Below are 27438 nucleotides of genomic sequence, written 5' to 3' on the forward strand. Positions count from 1 at the left end.
GGAAGAAGAAAACGGCACAAACTAGTGACCTTAGTTTGAATCCGACCATCGCTCACTCATCTGTTCCAACGCACGAGTTATTCTAGATTACGATGATGTCTTAGATGAGACAACCTAACCTTCCGAGAATCGTAAGATTTCTGTCCACTACGCAGTATTGGATGAAGTTTGGAATCGGAATGAGATGATCGTCAATGATGCATTTGCGTACATAGTAACTATTGACATCATGCTTAAGAATGATATTGAACCACGTTCCATTGATGAATGCCAATGTAGAACGGATTGGTTAAACTGGAAACAAGTAATCCAGGTCGAACTCGATTCACTTGCAAAACATAAGGTGTTTGGACCTATAACTTTTACCCCATCACATGTGAAGCTTGTGGGGGTACAAGTCGGTTTTTGTGAGGAAACGTAATAAGAAGAATAAAATAGTGCAATACAAAGCACGCCTCGTAGCATAAGGCTTCTCTCAGCGCCCTGGGATTAATTACAAGGAGACGTATTCCCCCGTAATGGATGTTATAACGTTTTGTTACCTTATCAATTTGGTAGTTTCCGAAAAACTGAATATGCAGCTTATGGACGTGGTAACCACATATCTCTATGGGGATCTAGATATGAAAATCTACATGAAAGTTCCAGAAGAACTTTCATTGACTGGTTCAAATAGTTCTAGACCATGAAACACTTTCTCTATTAGATTGAGGAGATCACTCTACGAATTGAAACAATCCGGACGGATATGGTATAACCATCTGAGTTAATATTTAACAAGTCAGGGTTATGTGAACAACGAATTATGACCATACGTGTTTATAAAGAAGTCATATTCCGGATTTACGATCATTGCAATTTATGTTGACGACATGAACCTTATCAGAACTTTTGTAGAGCTTGAGGAAATTGTCGTTCACTTGAAATCAGAATTTGAGATGAAAGATCTTAAGAAAACTCGATATTGTCTTGGCCTGGAGATCGAGCATTGTTCAGATAAATCCTAGTACATCAATCGAACTACACCCAAAAGATGTTGCAATAATGAGGATAAAGCAAAGCCTTTAAGTACTCTAATGGTCATTCGGACTTTAGATGTTAAACGAGACCCCTTCTTTCCTAAGGAGGATGACGAAGAGATTTTGGAGCTTGAAGTTTCATAACTAAGTGCAATTGGGGCTTTATTGTACTTGGCTCAATGCACTAAACCCGACATCTCCTTCACTGTTAATCTTTTGGCTAGATACAACAATGTGCCCACACACAGACATTGGAATGGTGTTAAAGACATTTTCCGCTACCTTAAGGGTACGACGAATTTGGGCTTGTTCTACACCTACAAATCCTCGAGAGGAGCCGCCACCCTCTTCGGTTTTTGGGTTGATTCCCGCCTTCTTAGTTACGTAGATGCTGGATATCTGTCCGACCCACATAAGACACATTCTTAAAAGGGCTATGTCTTTACAATTGGAGACACTGCTATATCTTGGAGATCTACCAAGCAAATGCTAGTTGCGGCTTCTTCGAAACATGTTAAGATCCTCACCCTGCATGAAGCATCGCGTGAGTGCTTTTGGTTGAGAGCGGTCGTGGAACATATTCGAAGCACTAATGATCTTACTTCTGTCGTTTACCTTCCTACGACGATCTTTGAAGACAATGCAACGTGTATTTAGTAGTTAAAGAAGGGATACATAAAGGGTGACAACACCAAGCACATAGTACCGAAGTTCTTTCATTCTCACCAGTAACAACGGCATTAGAACATTGAAGTTAAGCAAATTGATTCTCAGGACAATCTGGTTGATCTCTTTACCAAGTCATTGCCCAAATTTACTTTTTAGAATCTCGTCCAAGGAATCGGTATGCGTAAATTATTTGAGTTGCATTGCTAGTAGTTCTCTTATTTGGAAGTTATGTCTAACTCAGGAGGAGTATCCTGAAGCATACTTATTCTATCTTAATGTACTTTTTTTCCTACAATTAGGAGCATTTTTCCCACTGAGTTTTTGCTACCTAACGAGGTTTTGATGAGGTACCCATCCTGTGATGATCATATTCCATCGAGTTCACTACTTTCGTCCTGTTTGACATTTGTTTTAGACATTATGCATACTTCTCACTTTTCTCCTTAGTTTATGGGTTTTCACCTGCCATAGGTTTTACCATAGCGAGGTTTTGTGAGTTTTACTACCAATGCATACTTTCTTTAAATTTGAGACTTGCATTCACCAGTTGTGTCGCCGACTTCATCAATTGTTCTACCTTATCTGCTCAAGATCTGATGCGATGTTTTCTTTAAGTATTTACACACTCAATGGGGAGTGTTGATGTGTATTTAAACTAACCTAAATAATAGATTAATTTAAATCAAATTAAACTCGCAAGCGCACAAATCAATTGTAGTAATATATGCAAATACAAGGTCGATCTCATAGGGATTGCTTTAACACCAATTTAATCAATTAATCACACTAGACTTAATTAAACAAACAAAGGATAGATTGAATTCAATAATTGAGTAATTGATTAAGACTAAAATTAACAAGAAAAATAAAAGACAATTTAATTAAAATAAGCACACGACACAAGAAAACCTAATGTTATGAATTCACCAATAACAATCTTATTTACTTTTCCTAGAGCCAACTACTATCCAATTATAATGCCAATGTTAAAGGTTGTTCTTTCTAAGGTATGAATTAATTCATGGTCAGACATCAATTCTTGTATCCCTACATGATAATTATATCATATTGGTTAGGCATACAATTAAACACATAAAAACCCATTAAGTGTAGAAGAATCATGTCAACCAAGTAGGACTAGCTTGATATTGGTCATCCTCACTAGTTTGTCTACTCTTCTTAATCTTAGTTCCAATAAACCTAATTGATTGGTCATCCTCATAGATTTATCTAAATATCTAGATGCAAAATTCCTATCAGTCATTAGATATCCGAATCTAGAATAAAATACCCACAAAGATTAAGAATAGAACATAGGATATAATTAGATAATAATTAACAAAGTATTTCGCAAATGTTCATGTCATGGCAACATCATAAACCTTAGAAAATAACTTAGTTACACATAGAAAACATAAAAGAAAGATAAAACCCCATGGCAAAGCACGTCCCTTTGCTCTTCTTCACAAATTGCGGAGATGGTGAATGGTATAATGGTGTGGGTGATATGGGTATGCGGGGTATGTAGAGAGAGCTTAAGACACCTTATTTATACTAGAAAAACCTTAAAAGGTTTGGGAGAAACTCTCCTAAAAGAAAAGAAAAAAAAATCTTAAATAATCAATGAAAGAAACTAGGAAAGAATCCTTCTTGGCTTGGGAAACACATCATCTGACTTGCACGCCATTTTTGGGGTCAATTTATCTTCTTGAAAATTCTGTAAAAATATGGGAAGCATATATCGCACACCACTAGGAAATATCGCAAAAGCCTTCAAATCTTCAGTCTCCCACAGCTGCGCATTTCTGACCGGAAAACAACTTCTACGGGATTAATTTGTAAAACTGGAACGAATGGCTTCATGGAAAATTATGAAATTCAGACACAACGATCTTCAGCCTCTTAGCTTCCTTCCCCAATTGGCCTTGCATCAAAACTCCTCTGGAAAATTGAATTATCACCAAAAACGTTCTAAGTGCACATAATGGCTAAAATTGAGAAAAGGAAAGTAATAAGGCTCTTTTATAATCAATTCCTTAACAAAACTTAGGGATAACTAATATGAAAATATGATAAATAATGCACCTATCAAATACCCCTAAACTTAGCTTTTGCTAGTCCTCGAGCAAAACAAGATAAAAATAACAATAAAACAATAGACCTTCCATAAATTAGACTCAATGCAATCTAAAAAGGGTCACCAAACTTAAGAGAATTAAACATTTTTGTCAAAATAAAATTAACCAATCTTACACGACATTCTCAAGTGTAATGGGTGAAATAACCAATATCAATACAACTTACTCAACCCGGATAGGTATATGCAAGCCAAAGCTTCAAAAGAAATCACACATTGAAGGGTAAAGTGTTTCACCCAAATCATGATAAGCAATATAAAACCCCATAAGCTTGCTCTTCACATCAAGTCTCCACTAATGTAAGTCAATGCAACACCAAAGATCAAAGGTCTTTATAAGGGTTGTAACAATAAGCTAGGGTATGAGCTATCAAAGAATGGATATGGAAAAACTAAAACTTAAGAAATACCAAGATATCTTCATTATGTACTTTGATCGGCCCTTTTTGAAACTTGAATATTATTATTATTGGTGTCCAGGACTCATGTCGTAAGGATAGAACAATTTTGAACTCGTCTAATTCTTTTGATCTTTTTTTTTTTTTTTTTCCAAAGAAGAATAAAATAAAAATAATACTTCACATGGCACCTCAGTACACACCACTTCTTTATTATAGAGCCCAACCCTTATCATCATTGACGTCCCCTTGGTATCCCTTAAGTTATGGGTATGGCTAATATAGGTTAAATAGGTGAAGGTTGAATGTGGGTAATGAAGGAAAAGGCTAAGTGTTTGGCTTCCAAAGGGTAACTAGGGATAATATAACATAAAAGGCTGGTTAGAAAAGCTCAAACGGTCCAAAGGTAGCCTTAATTATCTCTCTAATGTTGCATGACTTAGGATTTCACCCCAAGAGATATTGAAGCAAGTTCTAGTGAATGATAATCCACATATAACTCTCTAAGTTAAAAGCTAACCATACTAACATTGGTTATTTGTAAAAAATAAACTTGAGAATGATCATGTAAGAATTTAATTAACCATTTAAAAACAATTGAAATGCCACATAGAAAGAACCAATTCAAATAAGTTTGTGACCTAGAAGAAAGCGAAGTATTATCATTGACTTATGGAAGATCTAATTAGAAAAAAAAAAAAACGACTCAAGAAAAATAATCTTTTTGAATTTTTTACTTTTTTATTTTCTGTGGATTAATTTTTATGACAAGAAATTTTGAAAAGTAATGCCAAAAGCCAAACGACTAATTAACAAGAAATTTTGTACAAAGGAACCAACGGACTAAATCAACAAGAAAAACAAAATTTGAAAACATGATTTACCAATTTTGACTAACTTTTGACTCCCACTCATGTACCCACCATACATGTCACTTTGGTTCAACCAAATTAAATAAGACAAAAGAAAACTGGGCACCCAATTCGACTCAAACTCACAAAACTGAAATATGTCAATGATTTTTTTTCACGCTTCAATCCAAGTAAAACTTAAATCTCCACCCCCCAAACTTAAATTAAACTTTGTCCTCAATGTTTAGAACATAGAAAGCATAACAAATAACACATGTAAAGAGAGAGTTTTGAAAACTTTCCCAGATTTTTCATTGGAGCATGAATGAACAACGCTAAAGCGTGATGCGAGATGCCTTGCAATGAATTCCCCCAAACTTGAATTTTGGATAGCCAATGTTCTTGAAATCATGAAGGAAATTAAAAACTGACTCCGAATACAAAATGAAAACTACGAAAATAAAGGAGAGATTTAGAAAACTTGGGTTGCCTCCCAAGAAGCGCTTCTTTATAGTCATTAGCTAGACTATGCCGAAATTAAGTGAAGGATGGTGGATTATTGAAATGAGGAACCACTTTGTGAATCTTCTTCTTTTTCCCTTTCTTACACCTTGTAGCTTTGAAATTTGGTGTCGATACAAGGCAATGAGGCATTGCATATTTTTGCTTCTTCAATTTCAAAGCTCGAGACTTCTTTCTCTTCTTCATTTTCTCCCGTTGCCTTTTCCACCATATCTTGGCCATTGGACGAAAACTGAGTTGAGCGTGCATAACTTCAGTTTTTGGTTCAATTCCAAACACTCTGTCATAATTTAAGCAGGGGACTTCAAAAGGATCCTTGGAAGAATTTAGAATGAAAGAATCATGAGCATTTGGTTGAATGGAATCTACATGTAGCACTCCATAACATTTGGTAAAAGTGGACTTGCTTCAAACAATTGAAAATCCAACGACTTGTCACATCCCTTTTCTCTTTCTCTGTCGTCTCCCTCCTTTTGGCTTCCTAACTCTATGTTTGGCTCCTCTTTATTTGGATTCGTGAAGCCTTGCAAAAAGGGCAACTCCTCGTCATAAGTCGGAATTTTAGAAAGTGGGGTGGCATCATCGTCTTCGTCTTCTGCTTCGTCTTTAGTTAATTCACCAAGCTGGTTGTACATCTTTTCCTCACTCTCGAATTTTTCAGTTGCATTGACTTGTACATGGAACACACTTCGCTCAATTGGATTAGCTTTGAGTTCACTTGAAAATATTTCATGGTCTCTTTCACTCAATATCGCAGCAATTTGACCAACTTTCTTCTCCAAATTTGCGATTGCTTGGGCATTTGCTTCCACCCCTTGTTGGAGAGTTTGATATCCTTGAGTGAGACTTTGTAAAAATTCAGTGGTTGTTTGTTGATACTGCATATTAGCTTGAACCATTAGTGCAAAAGCTTCTTCCCATGAAGATCTCTTGAGTTCCACAGGTGTGGCTTCTTATATGAACTCTGAGAATTGAGAATTAGAAGGCCAATGTTCCCTTGGAAATTGTTGATGCCAAGCCAGAAAATTGAAAATAGTGAACGAAGGAACGAAAGAAAACTAGTTGATGGAAAACAGAAATTAAGCCAAAGAACTACTACCACTAATAATAATTCACGAAATACAACACAAACAGAGACTCCAATTAACTAAAGGACTTCAATTATGAATTGAATAGGAAAATAAAGACGACTAACAATTATTATTATTATTATTATTGGTTTTATATAAAACAGAAAATAAAAATTGAAAATAATATCCACAAAAACAAAAATAGAGAACAAAATAAAATAAAATAAGTAAAGTGTAATTAACAAGCCGAACCGAGATTAAGGGATAGTGCCCGGCAACGACGCCAAAAACTTGATGTGTATTTAAACTAACCTAAATAATAGATTAATTTAAACCAAATTAAACTCGCAAGCGCATGAATCAATTGTAGTAATATATGCAAATACGAGGTTGATCCCACAAGGATTGCTTTAACACCAATTTAACCTATTAATCACGCTAGACTTAATTAAACAAACAAAGGATAGATTGAATTCAATAATTGAGTCATTGATTAAGACTAAAATTAACAAGAAAAATAAAAGACAATTAATTAAAATAAACACATGACACAAGAAAACCTAAGGTTATGAATTCACCAATAACAATCCTATTTACTTTTCCTAGAGCCAACTACTGACACATCCCGATCCAAAAATTTGGGGCGTGCTGGCCGTCACGTGAAGGTGATGTAGCCAAGTGCGCAATGCGGAAGTAAAAGAGTGAAAATACAAGGAAATAAAGTCAACGAGATAATTTACAGTAAAGAGATCAGTGAGTGCTAGTGACAAACATGGAAGGAAAATGCAAAGTAGGAGTTCAAGTATCCTAGGTGCAGTCTAGAATAAACAAACACTAAACAAGCGTTAACTAGAAAGTCCTACATGGAGGGTGCTCTGTCAGAAATGCCTCAATGCCTCTTTCGTCACCCATGTCCTCGCTACCTAAAATCTGGAGAGGCGCAAAACAGAAAACGTGAGTGGGCAAAAACAAGGTTTGTTTTTCAAACCATTTCAATATCAAGTAATAACCCCTCTCTGTAAAACCTGTATACTTTCTAGAAAATATTATACGTACTTGTATATCAGATCGTACTAAAACGATAAAGCTCAAATATGCCATGCCAGAATATGCCGCGTCAGAATATCCAAACAAATAGTATAAACATCAAGCAGGTGAGATAAAATAAATCATAATATGCCAGTAATATCAGTACGTCAGCCGGAGTCACCTAAAGTGACCTGTACGGCTGAAAGTATAGCTCATCAACCACTATCCTGCACACGAGTCAGAACCACCTAAAGCAGTCTGTACGACAGGTTGGTGTATATAAATACACTCAGTGCTACGATCACGTGAAGGATGTGCGATGTATCGCAAGTCATCTATGAGTCAGAACCACCTAAAGTGGTTTGTACGATAGGTTGGCACCTACCTTGGATCCAAGGTGAGCCTATAATGTGGGAGGTGAACGATCACATGAAGTCTAGGCCCTACTCTGGTGGAGCATAATCACCAAGGTGCAGGAATATAAGCTATAACTCAATCTCATCAACACCACATCTATCACTAACAATATACTCACCTGACTTACCTGAGTGTCCACGGCACCAAAGCATAACCAACACAATCACAATAATAATATCGACGATATTCGACATGGCATTTCAATTATAAATCATTTCGATTATAAAATCATTAAAACATAATTTTTGGAAAGATACCAATAAATATATATATATATACTGAAAACAAAAGCCCACTCACATATACGTAGAAGGGTCGTAAGCCCTGAGCCTCTTGTGGCTGCGCTCGTCCTCCAAATAGTCTTCACCAGGCATCAACTCTTGTATCTCTACATGATAATTATATCCTATTGGTTAGGCATACAATTAAACACATAAAAACCCATTAAGTGTAGAAGAATCATGTCAACCAAGTAGGACTAGCTTGATATTGGTTATCCTCACTAGTTTGTCTACTCTTCCTCATCTTAGTTCCAATAAAGGTCATCCTCATAGATTTATCTAAATATCTAAAAGCAAAATTCCTAAAGGTGATCAGTCATTAAGATTTCGAATCTAGAATAAAATACACACAAAGATTAAGAATGGAATGAATGGCTCCATGGAAAATTATGAAATTCGAACAAAACGATCTTTTGCCTCTTAGCTTCCTTCTCCAAATGACCTTGCATCAAAACTCGTCCAGAAAGTCGAATTATCACAAAAAACGTTCTAAGTGCACAAAATGGCTGGAACTGAGAAAATGAAAGTAATAAGGCTCTTTTATAATCAATCCCTTAACAAAACTTAAGGATAATTAATATGAAAATATAAATAATGCACCTATCAAGTGTTTCGATAATATTTAGAATATGAATGTGATTGTTTAAATCCTAGTGTATCTAGGGATATCTTTGAATATTCCCATTAGTAGTTAATATCCCTTTAGAGTTGTAATCCTAAAAGAGTAAGGATTTAACTTATCCTACTATTATAAATAAGGGTACAATGGTGTGATACAACATACACCTCACAATTAAATCTATCTCTTCTCTTTCTTATTGCCGCCGGCCTCACCCTCTCTATTCCCTTCCTTAGAATAGTTCAGTCAAATAGGCCTACAACAAAATTCATATTTCTTCCAGTATATAACCGCAAGACAACTAAAAAGAAGAATCATTATAATTCTCATTCCGCATAAGTAAAAATTTCATAAATCGAGGTAAACAAATTGTGAGAAATGTATCCTCATTGTCATGAATCCAACGAATTATTTCAAGCATAAATAGTTAACAACTCCAAATCCATAAACAAATTTATATTAACATCATTTTTATACCACATATGATGTGACATGTAATATATTCAGTTACTATCAATTGAGATAATATTCAACATTAAAAAAATAAACTCGCTAATTAATGTGATGGTTACAATAATTTGATTTTTTATTAATTAATTAAATTTTTTTTGGAGGAAAACTATGATATTAATTAAGGATTGAGTAGAATGTGTACATATGATGATAGGGTGTATACATGGGCTTCGATAAAAATCTAGTCAGGGATTTTAACTCGGTCGAAGAGAAAAAAAGTGTACTGCACAATTAACTATCCTCAGTAACAACGAAAAGAAAACATTACAAATGATTGTCTTCTAACAAAGTATCACAAATTAAATCAAGTGGGTCTCCATTCCTTTGCGTCTCGACCAAGCATCCCAGTCTCACGTGAGCCAAACGATGGGCAACATTATTTGCTTCCCTATGCACGAAATTTACCGTTATGTTCTCCAAACCTTGTAATAAACCTCTGATATCATTGATCATTGGACCCAGAGTCGATTAGTCTTCCTCTTGTCGATTCACAGCAACAATAGCAACACAAAAGTCTCCTTCCAGTGCCACAGGCTCATCAAATCTTTGAAGTTCATATAAGAACTTAACAGCACTTCTATATGCACATAATTCGGCCTGTAGGAGTGAAGAAACATGACAGAAATTTCCAGAAATTGCTGCAATGAATCTGCCATTGCAGTCCCGCAGCACCACTCCAAAACCACCCCTTTTTGTTATTTCATCCCACCACGAGCCATCAAAGTTACACTTTATTGAACCTACCTGATATGATATAAAAAATATATATTCAATTATCACATGATAGAAATTTCCAGAAATTGCTGCAATGACTCTGCCATTTGATGTATTATTGTTAGGATGATAGATGTATTAATAGAATGGTTGGATCTGTGACATGTGTCATATTGTAATTGGTTATTGTATAGAGTTAGTTAGAATTGTTGTGCTTTGGTATAGGCTATATATACCACATTGAGGTGTAATTATTTAATGTGTAATGAGAACAGAATATTCAGTATCTCTCTCTTGTTTGTTAACTTTCTCTCTCTACAATTGCTTTCTACTATTCTTCATAGTTGACATGGTATCATCGCCGATCATGGCCACCACCATCGATTGACGACCTGGTTGCTTCCGCTCGTTTTCTTGCCTTTTTTTGTCGTTCCGTGCTGCTTTGTTGGTGGTGTTTCAATTACCGTCGGTGGTGTTCTCGATTGAAGTTGGTGGTGTTCGATCAAAGTCGGTGCTCAAACCCTAAGATTTGGGGATTTTGGTGTACAGTCGTGGTTGACGTCGGTAATTACTTCTGCGTTTGTTAGTGTTGCTTGCAAGGTGTTTCTTCCTATCTCTTGCATCTGTTAATTGTGATTTTCTACCTTCTGATTCGATGTGGTAGTTGTGCTTCGTTCGAATTCTTGTGGTTTTCTTTTCTGTGATATTATGCTTGTTCAAAGACTCATTGCTATTTGGTGCTAATGTTGCTTTGTGTGATTTTTAATTCGGCTATTTCGAAGTGTTCTTTGTCGTGAAGTAATCTTGGTTGTACACAATGGTGAACCCTAATAAGTTGGCTCTTACTCAATCGCCAATTTCTTCTTTGATTCCGAGTGTAGGCAACATTGTGACAGTGAAATTAGATGACTCTAACTATGTTACTTGGAATTTCCAAATGGATATTCTTCTGGAAGCAAATGGTATTATTGGTTTTGTTGATGGATCCATTTTTTGTCCCAAGAAATTTGAGGATCATAATTCTGTGGATGGTACTGTTGACACTACTATGGTCATCTTTGATGCGTACAAAATATGGAAGATCCATGATAAGGCTTTCATGACTCTTATTGCTGCCACTTTATCTACTTCTGCATTGTCTTGCATTATTGGTTGCCAGAGTTCCAAGGAAATGTGGGATAATCTTCATGAACGATTTGCTAGTGTCACTCGTACTAACATCGTGCAGATGAAAATTGACTTGCAGAATATTAAAAAATGGCCTGAGTCAATTGATTAATATCTTCAGTAGATCAAGGATTGTAGAGATAACTTGGCTACTCTTGGGGTGACTATTTCTGAAGAAGACATTGTTATTGTGGCTTTACGGGGTTTACCATCTGAATACAACACCATCAAAGTTGTAATTCGTGGCAGGGAAAGTTTGGTGTCCTTGAACGAACTCAAATCTCAATTGAAGGCTGAAGAAGCTACACTAGATGAAGTTCACAAGCAAATTCCTTTAATGTCTGCTATGTATGCTCAGGGTGCTTGGGGTACATATGATCAAGGTCAGTCTTCGGGACATGCTGGAATGCACAATAGGACTTCCTTGCCTCATTCCCAGATGTCTATGTCAGGTTTTTCACCTTTGTCAATGCCTGGATATCCACATCCAGTATATGTTTAGATGCCTATGCCTGATAATCCACCATGTGCTTTTCTTGCTTAATATGCCTTTGGTTCATTTAACAACTTCAGAGGTAATAATAATTTCAAGTCTAAAGGCAAGGGCAAACGATTTTACTGGGTTCTCAGTCTGTACCACAATCCTCGTATGGTGCAAATAATCCTCAGAACTTCTTTCATGTTCTATCCCACTCTGGTTCAGCCTATAATCCTTCTCAAATTTGTCAAATTTGTGATAAGAAAGGTCATCCAGCCCTCAACTGTTTTCAGAATGGGTGTCAAATCTGTCATAGAAAAAGACATACTGCAGCTAGTTGTTTTGACATGAGTGATTCTTCTTCACAACATTTCTCAATCACGTCTCCATAATTTCCTATGGCTGGTTCTTCCTGTCAACAGTTTTCTGTCTATCCATCTTCCCATTTTTCTTCCTTTGCTGGTGTTCCACCTGGTTATTATTCCTCTGGATCACAAGTGCAGCAACCTCTTCAATATCCTTCATCTTAGCCTGTTACTATACAAGCCCAGGCCAATTTGTCTCCAAGTGCACCTCACCAGGATTTTTGACTGGTTAATTCTGGTGCAACCAACCATATGACTTCAGATATTGCTCATCTTCAAGCTGCAGTTCCTTATCCATCAACTGAGACAGTTACTGACGCTAGTGGTGAAGGTTTAAGTATTGCTCGTATTGGCAACACTGTTTTTCCCACCAAATCACATACATTTAAGCTCAATTATGTGTTACATGTTCCTAAACTATCTCAAGATTTGCTTTCTATGTATCAATTGTGTAAAGACAACATATGTCGCTGTATTGTTGATGAGTTCTCTATTTGTATACAGGATAAGGTCACAGGGAAAGTGTTATATCACAGACTGAGTAACAATGCAGTCTATCTAATTCCAGTTCTCTCAAGTCTTCCAAATCACATGTGACTACTCCAGCTGCATTTTTAGGTCAAAATGTGTCATCTGAACTTTGGCATTGTAGATTAGGGCATCCTTCAAATGCTATTACTACTGCAACACTTAGGAATTCCTCTATTTCTATTCCCTGTAATAAAGATTCAACCACATGTATCTCTTGCTTGCAAGGCAAGTTTTCCAAATTACCATTCCCTAGTGTTGCTTCAAAATCTGTTCTTCTTTTTGAAGTAATACATTCTGATGTATGGGGTCCTACTCCCACTGTATCTTTAGAAGGGTTTAGGTATTATGTGTCTTTTGTGGATGAATGTACGCGATGTACATGGGTTTTCCCTATTATCAATAAAGTTGCCGTTCTATCTGTTTTTGCTCAGTTTGTTGCCTATATTCAAACTCAGTTTTATACAACTATTAAAACACTTCAAAGTGATGGTGGGGGTGAATATATGGGTTTAGCTTTCAAAGTTTTTCTTAGGGATAAGGGTATTGTTCATCAAATGTCTTGTCCTTATACTCCCGAACAAAACAGGTTGGTTGAGAGGAAAAATAGGCATCTGTTGGAAACTGCTATTACTTTACTTCAAAAAGCATCCTTGCCTTCTTATTTCTGGTTTCATGATTGTGCCACTGCTACTTATCTAATCAACAGGATGCCTACACCTATTCTTAATATGAAATCTCCCTTTGAATGTCTATTTAAGTCTCCACCCACACTTGAACACTTGAGAATCTTTGGGTGTGCTTGCTATCCTTCCATAAGACCTTATAGAAGTAATAAGTTAGATCCCAAAACTATAGAATGTATATTTGTTGGGTATGCTTCATAGTACAAGGGTTATATTTGTTTTTCTCTCAGCACTCATAAACTTCTTGTGTCTAGACATGTTCTATTTGATGAACACATTTTTCCCAGTACAAAATTATTACCTTCTTCTTTTAGTCATGCCTTATCTCCTACTCCTAATGTTGTTGTACATCTTAATACTTTTGAACATTCTATGGTTATACCTGTACCTTTACCTCAAATGTCACCATTAATGGGTTCTAGAAATTCAACACCTACTGTTACTCAGTCCAGTTCTGCATCAACACATAACACTGGTGACCTTATCTCTCCTCCAGCACCTCCTGCTCTCAGATCAGCTACACAGAGGTCTCATTGTGGATATGATGCACAATCTCTTAGTCATGTAGAGCTACATCCTCACACTTTTACATCTCAAGTTGATACATTGCAGCTTGTATCAGTGTCCACATTTAATAATCATCCTATGCAAACCCGATCGAAATCTGGTATTATGAAAAAGAAAGCTTTTTCGACTAAAGTTGGTGGTGATCTCTCTAGCACAGAACCTCAAACTTTTTCAACAGCTTCCAAGTCTATGGAATGGCAGGTTGTTATAAAGGAAGAAATGCAACCTTTAGCTCAGCAACAAACCTGGAAACTGGTTCCTCTTCCTTCCAACAAGAACCTTGTAGGCTGTAAGTGGATTTACAAAATAAAAAAAAATGCTGATGGTTCTGTAGCTAGGTATAAAGCTAGGTTAGTTGCTAAGGGGTTTTCACAAGAAGCTAGGCTAGACTATTATGAAACCTTTAGTCCAGTGGTTAAGCCTACAACTGTAAGGTTGGTTTTGTCCTTGGCTACTACAAATGGCTGGAAACTCAAACAATTGGATCTTAAGAATGCCTTGCTTCATGGTTTTCTTGATGAAGAAGTTTATATGGCCCACCCATAAGGTTTTCTGGATCCCATACATCCTGAGTATGTGTGTAAACTGGAAAGGTCTTTATATGGCCTCAAACAAGCAACTAGAGCTTGGAAATGAGAGGTTTTCCAAGTTCTTGCTTTCTTTGGGATTCAAGTCTTCTTATGTAGATTCTTCTCTTTTTGTCCAACATATTAGCAGTGAGGTGATTATTCTTTTGCTATATGTGGATGACATTATCCTTACCAATAGCAATGATAGTCTAGTGCAATCTGTGATTACTTAACTTACTCAAGAGTTTGATATGAAGGATTTAGGCCTGTTATATTTCTTTCTTGGTATGTAGTGTGAGTATCAGTCTTAAGGGCTATTAGTCATCAAACCAAGCATATCAAGGAGATTCTATAGAAAGCAAATATGGTGGATTGTAAGCCTTGTCTTACTCGTTGTCATCCAAATCAAAAGCTTTTGAATCATGGCAGCCCTCCTTTTTCAGATCCAAGTTATTATCGAAGTCTTGTTGGTGCTTTGCAGTACTTAACGTTCACACGACCTGATATAGCATTCTCTGTTAATCAGGTTTATCAATTTATGCATTCTCCCCTTGAACACCACTTTGCAGCAGTGAAGAGAATTTTGAGGTATCTTAAAGGATCCATGCACTTAGGATTGTGTTTTTGCTCTGGTCATATGTCTTTAAAAGCCTACACAGATGCAGATTAGGTTGGTGATCCCAATGACAGGAGGTTTACTAGGGGGTTTGTCATATTTCTGGGTTCAAATCCTGTCTCTTGGAGTTCCAAAAAGCAGCATACAGTTAGTCGGTCTTCTACTAAGGCAGAGTATAGGGCCATGGCTACTACCACAACTGAGGTTGTGTAGATTCAACAAATACTCCAAGATTTACATGTTTCGTGTACTGATACACCTTTGCTGCACTGTGACAACATTTCTACAATGGCACTTGCAACTTATCCAGTTCTCTATCCTAAAGCTTAGCATATTGAAATTGATTGTCACTTTGTTCGTGAACGAGTGCAAAAAGGTTCTATTTTATTGTAGTTTGTAGCTTCTACTAATCAATATGCTGATATCTTGACAAAAGGCTTGTGTTCTCCACAGTTCACTCGTTTCTGTTTCAATCTCATGATTGGCTGCTCCAATCATGGGATTGAGGGGTGATGTTAGGATGACAGATGTGTTGACAGAATGGTTGGATATGTGACATGTGTCATATTGTAATTGGTTGTTGTATAGAGTTAGTTAGAATTGTTGTGCTCTGGTATAGGCTATATATACCACATTGAGATCTAATTATTTAATGTCTAATGAGAACAGAATATTCAGTATCTCTCTCTTGTTTGTTAACTTTCTCTCTCTACAATTGCTTTCTACTATTCTTCATAGTTGACAATTATGTGGTATAAAAAATATATTCAATCATCATTATTTATATTTCACACGTAATTTTCTTGTTCCCTTCTTCAGGAAAAAAAAAAAAAAATTCTTGTTCCTAGTTTTTTTCTCTACCTTTTCTCAAACTTGCTTTTTCTTGTTTTTGTCTTTCTTCATTAATTTGTGACTCTTTACTTATTTTTAGGAATAACCGACAGATTGATTGAAATCACAATTACAAAGTACCCTTGATGAGAGCACCCGGATGATGCATGATGCCCTTTCTTTCCCCTGTTGTTGTAGTGTGACTATATATACACGTGAACCTCCTCGTTACCATTTACCAAGAGCCAATATTTCCATCATCTTGTTGTCTCAAGTCAGTGAACTACATGTTCATTGGTCCCAAATACATAAGCTCCTGCAAGCCAAAAATTATAATGAAATAAGAAGTAACATAAATTGTCTATTAATAGAGAACGGATGTGATCGATATCCTGAAAAATGTACCCATAACATAATATGTCTGTACGGTTTAGCGGCAATGATTATGACATTTGTTGAAGTCATGTACTAGTAAATTTCGCAAATTGGTAAAAAATAAAGTTACCTAGTGTAGGCATCAAAAGGGATAGCACAACAGTTCCAGCAGTCTTCAATGGCAATCCAGTCTTAATCATGTCTTGGATTTCAATGTGGTCAGTGGTAAACCTTACAATATTCGAAGGGGTTCCGATCGGAAACAAGAGAGCAAACTGTGCTCCAATGGCTCCTGGGATCATAAGGAGGAGTGGATGCACAGGCATGCTTTTGGGTATTTGAATGAAAAGAGGGGCAACAAGAGTGGTGGCGGCATTATTTGATGTGAACTCAGTGATGGTACTACTTATGGAACTGCCTTCAAGAAATATAGGGCTTTCGATAAAATGTCTGCAAGGGCGCTCGTTTAGTCTCCGTCAGCGATGGCAAAATCAGCACCTAGTAACAATATGATTTTCCAAGGTAGCTTCATACATTTGTTCCAGTCCATCAACTTCTCTCCCTCTTGCTTTTTGTTTGGAATTATGAACAGCAAAGTTGCCATTCCAACTTTAATTCAATCAAATTACACTTCCCTAAACTCAAGGCCCTAATTAATCCAATTTAATTAGGCCATTTATTCTTGAATTTTCAAGGTAAATACTCACACTGACAGTTCCATCACCAGCACGCCCATTGAAGAGGGCTCCCCACCCAGAAATATCATCTGTTATGCTTCTTGTCATCGACAAAACTTTCAGCATCTGCACAAAAATCCTGTCATATGTGGCTTAGTGATTAAACACACCCAATTTTTAGCTTATTGCACTTCTTTTGTTAGGTTAGAAAAAATTGTAGAAGATTTAACTTGAAGCGCAAAAGAAGGGAGAAGGATTCTCTCTCTCTCTCTCTCTTTCTCTCTCTCTCCCCCAACCCCTTTATTCTCATCTCCTTGCCTCCCCTCTTATCCTCCATTCCTCTCAAACTTTTCATTGTCTTTTTTTTCTCTCCATAAAAAAAATTAATATAAGATGTTGAGATGACTTAATCGTGACTGTTTAAATAGAAGGCGAGTGAATGAGAGGCAAAAAGAAAGTATTGGAAGTTGCCTAATGGATATTAGGGTTTCCTGCATGGTTATAAGTCCGATTCCCTTGTGATTAGTTGTCAACTACCTAATCTAAGTTGTGAACTCCCTTAATTCAAGGAGTTGTTATTTAGCTTCCCAAAGTGATTTGTATAGATCTCAAGGATGGGTTGTCATCCTCACTTTAGCTAAGTCATGGGCTAAAGTGATGGTCTTAACCCTACTCTCTTGTCTTCCCATACCTTGTCATTTCCCTTACCTCTTTTGTCAAGCTTCTTGCTTGTAGGAGCTTTTTTACTTGTAATTAAGTTTTTGCTTTCCCACTTATTAGGGCAGTTTTTTAGGGAATGTGTTTGCCAACAATTCTTGTAGCTTTCTTTTTAACTCTCTATAAGAGTGGTCTTCTTTTTCTTATAATATTCATAATGAGTGAAATACAATTCAACCTTTGAAAATCAACATGGTATCAGAGCAGGGAAATTAACCTGCTTCTGCTATACTACTATCCGAGAGTATTCAATCTCCAAAAATGTTTGAAGACAATCCGTTAGCATCAGAAGCTGATAGCTCCCTGGAGCTTTCCTTCGTGAATGTGCATGAGGTGGACGTCAACCTAAATCAAAGGTTAAGCTCAGTCATACTGAATGAGTTTAATTACTTGCCATGGTCAAGAGCTGTGTCTTTGGCGCTGGGTGGCAGGTCCAAGTTAGGGTTCATAAATGGAAGCATCAAAGTACCTGATACTTCCTCACCAAACTATGAATCCTGGCTTAGCAAGTTATGTCATGGCTCTTGAATTCCATGGAACGAAAGTTAACTGAAATATTCAGCTACTCAGAATCCTCGTATCAATTATGGAAGGTGGTCAAGGAAATGTATGGTAGCTAGACTAATGCTGCTCAGGTTTTTCAATTAAAGAAGGACATCTCCGATCTGCAACAAGATGGTAAGCTGTTTGTGCAACTGCTAGGAAGCATGAAAAAAATGTGGAACGAGTTGGAAATCCATCGTCCTCATATGACCGATGCAGCACTGCTACGAAAGAGAGCAGAAGAAGACAAGATATTCCAACTCTTGTCCAGTCTTGACTCAACATATGAAGATCTACGATGTCACATGCTCATGAACACTGATCTTCCTTCCTTCACCAGTGTGTGTGCAACGATTCAACGTGAAAAAGTAAGGAGGAAAGTCATGAACATGAGTACAATGTCTAACATACCTAAGGCTAGGGCATATATAACCAACGAAAGAAAGTACAAAGGAAAACATCCGCACTTGAAGTGTCAACACTGCAACAATACAGGTCATGTTAAAGACACATGCTGGATTTTACATCCAGAGTTAAAGCCTGACTTCATGAAGGATAACAAAGGCGTACAAAGGGTGAACCGTACTCCACATCGAGCAAATCATGCGTCTACCTCCATCTCCAATAGGTCAGATCCATTCAAGAACTTCACAGCAAACCCAGCATAACTCATGAATGAGTTTATGTTGTATCTTCAAGGCAAGAAATGAGGGGCTGGAATTGACTGTACAGATAGCATAGAAGAAGGGACCTCGACAACATTGCTCGGCAAGTTTGTAGGTTTCTTGGCAGACACGAAACCTGTACCCCAAGAGGACATGCAAGGTATCATGAAAGCCTTTAAAACTACTCTTAAATTAAATATGTTGCATGATTTTTGGGTTGTAGATTTAGGTGCCACAGATTATATGACCAACCATGTGTCTAAATCTCAAAAGTTTGAAAATTTGACAAAGCCTTCTCAAGTTTCAATTGCAAATGGAAAGCATGTAAAGGTTTTAGGAAAAGAAAAGATAAAGTTGATGTCTGATGAAATTGAATCAATAGCTTTGTATGTTCTTTCCTTCCCATTTCAACTTCTATCTATGGGAAGGATCACAAATACCTTGAATTGCTTAGCCATTTTTTCTCCTCACGATGTGATTTTTCAGGATTGTGCCACCAAAAAGACGATTGGTGAAGGGTTTTATTTAGATGGTCTCTATTACATGTCAAAGAGTAATCCCAGAGGCTGTTAAGCCAAGTTCAACTTCATTCACGATAATCAATTGTGGCATCAACGTTTAGCTCACCCTTCCTCACCTATTTTGTCATCTTTATTTCCAAACTTAGGAAATGATGCTATTTTTTGTGAAACATGCCACTTGTCTAAGGCCACTAGATTACCTTTTAACTCTTCTTTGTCTAGGACTAGTAAGTGTTTTGAACTAGTTCATTCAGATGTATGGGGACCAACTAGTGAATCTTTTGATGGCTACAAGTATTTTGTGATTTTTGTGGATGATTTCTCTCGAGTCACATGGTTGTATCTTCTAAAGTCTAAGAATGAAGTTATAGAAGTGTTTAAGGACTTCCATAACCTTGTTAAAAACCATTTCTCATCTCAAATTCAAACCTTACGATCTGACAATGGCACTGAATACATGTCCCATATCATGAAACAATATTTAAGCACTCATGGCATCATGCATCAAACAAGTTGCATTGGAACTCTTTAACAAAATGGGGTAGCTAAACGCAAAAACCGTGACCTACTTGAGAAAACAAGAGCACTAATGCTGCAAATGAATGTACCAAAGAGTTTTTGGTCCGAAAGTGTTATGGCAGCTGCATATATCATCAATAGGTTACCTAGCCGAGTCTTGGAATTCAAGTCTCCCCTAGAGGTCCTAAAATGAAGAAAAATTGATCTCTAACATCTTAGAGTGTTTGGTTGCATCTGTTTTGTGCATGTTCAATCTCATCACCGAGATAAATTAGATCCTAGAGCTGCTAAATGTATCTTCATTGGTTACTCATCTACTCAAAAGGGATATAAGTGTTATAATCCCCAACTAAGGAGAGTGATTGTGTCCAAAGACGTTCGATTTCATGAAACTAACCCTTTTTTTGACAAGACAAGTGAAATCATAAATCAAGGGGATGGCATCTTGGACTTGTTCCCATTACCAAGAATCGAACTTAAGGGTCCGTAACAATGAGAGCTCAGTCATGCCAACACTGATGCTTATCTTAATGAAGATAACCATGAAGGCTCTCATCCTGATGGTTCTATGCATGATGATGGCAGCGGCAACCAAGAAAACCTTCAAAGTGTGGCTGAAAATTTGAACGAGAGTGGGCCAACTCTCCCAGAACATTGGCGCAATCCTTGGCGTGATAGGCAACCTCCCACAAGGTTTCAAGATTTTGACATATATAAACCGAGGCATCCAATATCAAATTACGTGTCGTATCAAAAGGTGACTCCATCACATGCTACCTTCCTTAACACCATCTCTAGTCACAGTGAGCCTCAAAACTTCCATGAGGCTAATAATCATGTTGTGTGGCCAGAAACAATGCGAGATGAACTCAAAGCTCTAGACCAACACAACACCTGGAACATCACCAAACTTCCAAAAGGAAAAAGGGCAGTGGGTTGCAAATGGATCTATAAGATCAAGTTTAATTTCGATGGTTCAATTGAGAGGCATAAAGCCAGGCTAGTGGCTCGTGGATTCACTCAAACATTTGAGGTGGACTACAAAGAAACATTTGCTCCTGTTGTAAAAATGAACTCAGTTAGGGTTTTATTGTCTGTTGTTGTCAATAAGGGTTGGTCCATGTACCAAATGGACGTGAAGAACGCCTTTCTACATGGTGATCTTGAAGAAGAAGTCTACATGCGATTGCCCCCCTGACATCCTCAAAGCCAGGACCCTGATTTGGTGTGTAAGTTACATAAGTCTATTTATGGATTGAAGCAATCGCCTCGTGCTTGGTATGCTAAACTAAGTTCAGTTCTTCATAGTGTTGGTTTCAAAAGGAATGGTGCCGATTCATTATTATTCGTTCACACTGGAACTAGTGGGAAATTAGTTGTGTTGATATATGTGGATGACTTAATAATTACAGGTGATAATGCTACAAAGATCTCCAAACTCAAACAGTCACTTCAACAAAGATTTGCGATTAAAGACCTTGGGGTGTTAAAATATTTCCTTAGGATCGAAATGGCATCTTCTCGTAAGGGTTTATTTCTTAATCAATGGAAATACGTCGTGGATCTCCTCAAGGATGCTAATATGAGTGATGCTAAGCCTGCCATTACTCCTCTCGATAGCAAGCTCAAACTTAACTTGGGAGGAACTCCACTCTCGGATATCAGCTCCTATCAGAGGCTTGTTGGTAAGTTGATTTACCTAACGATCACCAAACCAGATATCTCATATGCAGTGAGTATTGCCAGTCAATTCATGCACTCTTCCACCATCGAGCATTTGAACCTTGTAAAAAATATCTTACGTTACTTAAGAGGGTCTGTTGGTCGTGGTATTCTCATGACAAAGAACGACCACACTCACATTATGGGGTACTGCGATGCAGATTGGGCAGGAAATGCCATTGATCGCAAGTCCACAAGTGGTTACTGCACCTTTGTTGGTGGAAACTTGGTCACCTGGAAAAGTAAGAAGCAAACTGTCATCGCCAGATCCAGTGCTGAAGCTGAGTATCGTGCAATGGCTTCAACAACGTGTGAGTTGATCTGGCTTAAGGGTCTTTTGTGTGATTTAGGGTTTCCTGCAACCTTTCCTATGTCCCTATTTTGTGACAACCAGGCTGCCATGCATATAGCATCCAATCCCGTGTTTCACGAACGAATGAAACACATTGAGGTTGACTGCCATTACGTTCGTGAACAGGTGCAATCACAAGTAATCCAGACACACTACACAAGAAGCTCCGACCAATTGGCCGAAATTTTCACAAAGCCCTTAGCTTCTCATCAGTTGTAACGGCTTCTGTCCAAGCTTGGATCCATCAACCTTCTAGATCCAGCTTAAGGGGGAGTATTGGGAGTTGCCTAATGGATATTAGGGTTTCCTGCATGGTTATGAGTCCGGTTCCCTTGTGATTAGTTGTCAACTTCCTAATCTAAGTTGTCAACTCCCTTAATTCAAGGAGTTGTTATTTAGCTTCCCAAAGTGATTTGTATAGATCTCAAGGATGGGTTGTCATCCTCACTTTAGCTAAGTCATGGGCTAAAGTGATGGTCTTAACCCTACTCTCTTGTCTTCCCATACCTTGTCATTTCCCTTACCTCTTTTGTCAACCTTTATGCTTGTAGGAGCTTCTTTACTTGTAATTAAGTTTTTGCTTTCCCACTTTTTAGGGCAGTTTTTTAGGGAATGTGTTTGCTTACAATTCTTGTAGCTTTCTTTTTTACTCTCTATAAGAGTGGTCTTCTTTTTCTTGTAATATTCATAATGAGTGAAATACAATTCAACCTTTGAAAATCAACAAAGGGGATAGAATCCTACTCCAAAAAGAAGTGACAAAATTGCTACCGCAAAATTAAGTATTGAATTGACAGCGCACTAAAAGCACAACCAGTATCATCTTCTTAGCAAAAGCCACTGGACCTATCACATCAACACTTATGAGCTAACTAGTAAATAAAATTATTACGATATGTTCACTTATCTGTCGAGTAGTGGAGACATTCTAGATTTAGATGTGTTGTCTCATGTACTGTGCCATAAGGGTTGCAATGTTGAAGTTTTGCCTTTTTTGCATGTGCACATAAAATGAGAAACTCTTGTCAAATCTAACCATTGGATTCAGTAATCCCAAGAGAGGCTAGTTTGCATTCAACGGATGGATGACTCTGCAACATATCACCTATATAACCTCAAACTCTTCTTCTTAGTTTTTCCAAAATCTCCAAATCACTGAAGGAAAAAAGCTCCAACTTTTTCACTCATATATTAAAAAAAAAGTTCAATCTCTTAAGTCAACTCTAATGGCCACATCTTCTAATGGAACTTCAAAATCACCCAAGAGTTCTCCGTACAACCTTCCATTAATGAGGGTGTGCAGTCAAGAAGAAGGCCAAACCTTCATTCAGAGCCACCAAGACCTTCTAAACCAATGTATGGTTTGGTGGGAACCTAAGCACAATGTGCAAGTTGATCTCCCCGCTCCATCTGATTCTCGGCATCCCTGCACCAGAATCCATCCATGGTTTTTGGACTTATGCCTGAGATTTCCTTTGTCTGATCTCTTAAAACACTACTACATTACTACCCATTAGTGGCGCTCCCAAAAATGACTAGAAAAGCCAATTTATGTCGGCTATTAGGTAAAATTCGACAGGAAATGGATGACGCAATGGTAGTTAAGGGAAGCGCCAGGATTACTGGTGTCATGAAAAGGCTTTTTTTTTTTTTTGTTTTTTATTCTTATGTCGGTTAGCACCTAATATGCCAGGAAAAAGGAAAACAATTTAGATTAAAAAAAGTTCAACTGTGTCGGATAGAAAAATTAGCGTCGAATACAAGTGACATTAATGCTGCCGTCGGCTACAGCTGACATTATTGCTGAGCAATCCTATCGCTTAGGAAGATATTTTTGCCATTTGTAATTGTCAAGAATACAATTAGTATTAAATAAATATTATTACGCCGAGTAATCTCGTCGATTAAAAATAACTATCTGTCACTTATAACTGCCAAGAATATAAATGGTAATAAAATAATATAATTATCTTGACAGTTAAAACACGTTTCTGTCGTCTATAAGGGACAGAAAGAAATATTAATAATTAAAAAAATTAAAAACGAAAATTCAGTTTTTAATAAATAGAAATAAACAAAAATAATAATTACACGTCACAACAAACATAATTTACATTCATATATGTAAAATGATCCACAATATTGCACTCTTGGATGATCACCTGGAGGAACTAGGAGTTGAAGAAGTTGCATACTACACCATTTCAGATAGACTTGGCATTTTGAACCCAACCCAACCCGTTAATATTAGTATTTGGATGGATGCTTAACGTCGGATCGCTAATAGGTGAACCCGTTAACACCCGTTAAATAACGGGTCACTTTGAGTCAATCCATTAGATCTGTTAGAACCCGTTAGTTGAGGATGTTTTAGTAATTTTAGTCAAGTCTTAACAACAAAAAATAAACTCTATGCAAAAAAATAATAATAATAATAATAATAAAAATTGTTAACGAGTGAAACGGGTAACCCGTTAGCTTAACGGGTCGAGTTCGGATGATCCGTTAGCTTAACAGATTTGGTTCAGATGACCCGTTAACTTAACGGGTCAGGTTGAACCCAATCCAAACCCAATAAACCCGATTTATTTACAGATCTAATTTAAGGTGTCACCCCATGACCGTACAATCAAACTCTATTTCTAGTCTCAAAACCCATCTCCTCGACATCAACGTGAATTCAAAGTCCAAGTGTATGTTCAACGCCAGCCTTAATCCTAGGTTGAACGTGACGTTACGTTCCATCGATTCCTTACAATATAATATTTAAGAAAATAAAAAGATTAATTGCCATAAGACAAAAATAAATAACATGAAAAGTAAAAAACAATGAAATATTAAAAGTTCCCAATATTCCACCATCTTCAACCATAGCTCAAAATCTACATTCGGAGGAGGTTGTAAGCGCTGCTCCCCTTCTCTTTTGTGGATCCTTGACCTCAGACGAGATAAACTTCAAAAAATCACCACTATTCCTACTAACGCATTTTCCAGTCAAATTGAATTCACAATTTTGTTTTCTTGTCCATCTTATTATTCCATAGCAGCGAGTTCGTGCTCCTAATCACCAAAAACAAACATTTGTGATGCATATTTAAAAAAACAAAGCACATTGTAGAATTTTTCAGGTCAACGGGTCGAGGGCCCACTTTAACAACATCGATACTTTCTCCACTTAACCACCTGAACAATCCTCAGGTGTGGGGTTTTATCACAAAAGGCCTCGATGTTAGTTAGAGTGGGGTAATTCTATTTAAAGTGATTTCTCTCTTCCCTCTTGGCTGATGTAGGACAATGGATGTTCCAACACTCCCCCGCACATGAGATCCCATTTTCTGGGTCACACGTGGAGATCCACACATCGGCAACCACGTAGAGCCAAGTCGAGGCTCACCCATCAGGTGGGGCCAAACGGGGACCCACCCAATCACGTGGCAGTACGAGCCCATCCCCTAACTCTGATACCATGTAGAATTTTTCAGGTCGACAGGCCAAAGGCCCACTCCAACAACACTAAAACTGTCCCCACTTAACCACCTGCACAACCCTCAGGTGTGGGCTTTTATCACAAAAGACCTCGATGTTAGTTAGAATAGGATAATTCTATTTAAAGTGCTTTCTCTCTTCCCTCTTGGCCGATGTGGGACAATTGGTGTTCCAAAATCAATCACAGTCACACCTTTTTGGAGCTAGCTGTTTTTAGTCATTGTTTAACTCTTAGCTAGGGCTAGGTACTTTATTCAAGAGATTGTTTACTTTAGCCTACAATTAAGGGATCATGTTTCTAGTTATTGTAAAAGAGTTAGTAGTCATTCAAGGAGTAAATTAGGGAGTAGAATAGGGACTTTTCTCTTGTCCTTTTCTCTATATATGTTACATCTTGTAAATGGTTTACACATGAAGAACACTCTTTTCCGCTAAACTTTTTTTTTTTTTTACTCTAAGCCAAGATGGCTGAAGAACACTCTGAAGCTGAAAGTTCGATGGATGCTTCAACACTACCTGACGTTGAAATCAATCCTCATCAACGTCTCAGTTCAGTTTTGTTGAAAGAGTTCAACTATCTTCGTTGGAGCCGTGCTGTCTCTCTTGCGCTTGGAGGGAGATCAAAGCTTGGCTACGAAAATGGTGTCATTGAAGCCCCAACAGCCACTTCCTCTACTTACGAGGCATGGTCATGTAAGAACCAGTTGGTTATGTCTTGGTTGCTCAACTCCATGAAGCGTAGGATAGCTGAAATTTTCAGTTATTCTGAGTCTTCTATGCATCTATGGAAGCAAGTTAAAAAGATGGAAATCAAAATAATTATGCCATTGTTTTTCAGCTTAAGAAAGACATCTCTAGTCTACAACAAGGAGGAGAGACCTTTGTGCAACATTTTGGCAGCCTTACAAGCATGGGGAATAAGCTTGATGTCCATCATCCTCATATCATAGATGCCACTGTGTTGATCAATAGAGCAGAAGAAGACAAGATCTTCCAACTTTTGGCAAGCTTAGGTCTAGAGTTCGAGGATTTCAGAATCCACGTTTTAATGAATGTTGAACTTCCTTCCTTTATTGGTGTTTGTGCCATTATCCAAAGGGAAGAAGTAAGAAAGAAAGTCACGAACCAAGAGTCCAAGGACAGTATTCCTGAGACTAGGGCTTATGCATCGATTAACAAGCATTTTGAAGACAACATCCCCGAGACTAGGGTTTATGTCTCTAGCAACAAGCGCTTTGAAAGTAAAGTGTAGAAGGGAAAAAGACCAGATTTAAAATGTAGCTACTGTGACTCTCTTGGACATACTAGAGATAGATGTTTGACCCTTCATCTAGAATTGAGACCTAAGCCCCAGAAAGAGACAAAAGGTCCACAAAGATCCTTGAACAACAATGTCTACAAGGCTAATCATGCAACCACTTCTTCGACTGATGGAATGGTGAACTTCACTGCCAATCCTGCTGCATTAATCAATGATTTTGCAGCATATCTCCACAACAAACAGATGCATAATAATGGAGAAAAAACTTTTGCAGCTGAAGAGAAGAATCACACAGCCTTACTTGGAAAGTTTGATGGTTTTCTAGCTAAACATGATCATATCTCACAGAAAGATATTTCAGGTATTTCGAGTGCCTTTTCTACTACCTTAAATGCTAGTAATGAGCATGATTATTGGATAATAGACTCAGGTGCTACGGATCACGTAACAAATCGAATTCATAACTTACATTATTTCCAAAAATTGTCTAAACCTTCTCAAGTGTCAGTAGCCAATGGGAAGGATGCCTCATTTGTAGGAAAAAGGAAGGTTAA

The 27438-nt window shown here is 37.4% G+C and overlaps 1 pseudogene; it reads right to left on the reverse strand.

Moving 5' to 3' along the window:
* Nucleotides 1-16321: 16321 nt before the first annotated feature.
* On the reverse strand, nt 16322-23424 carry LOC137714379 (tonoplast dicarboxylate transporter-like; annotated as a pseudogene).
* Nucleotides 23425-27438: the final 4014 nt, after the last annotated feature.

The sequence above is a fragment of the Pyrus communis genome, chromosome 3 (assembly GCF_041283825.1).
Source record: "Pyrus communis isolate YQ-2024b chromosome 3, ASM4128382v1, whole genome shotgun sequence".
Lineage (NCBI taxonomy): Eukaryota > Viridiplantae > Streptophyta > Magnoliopsida > Rosales > Rosaceae > Pyrus > Pyrus communis.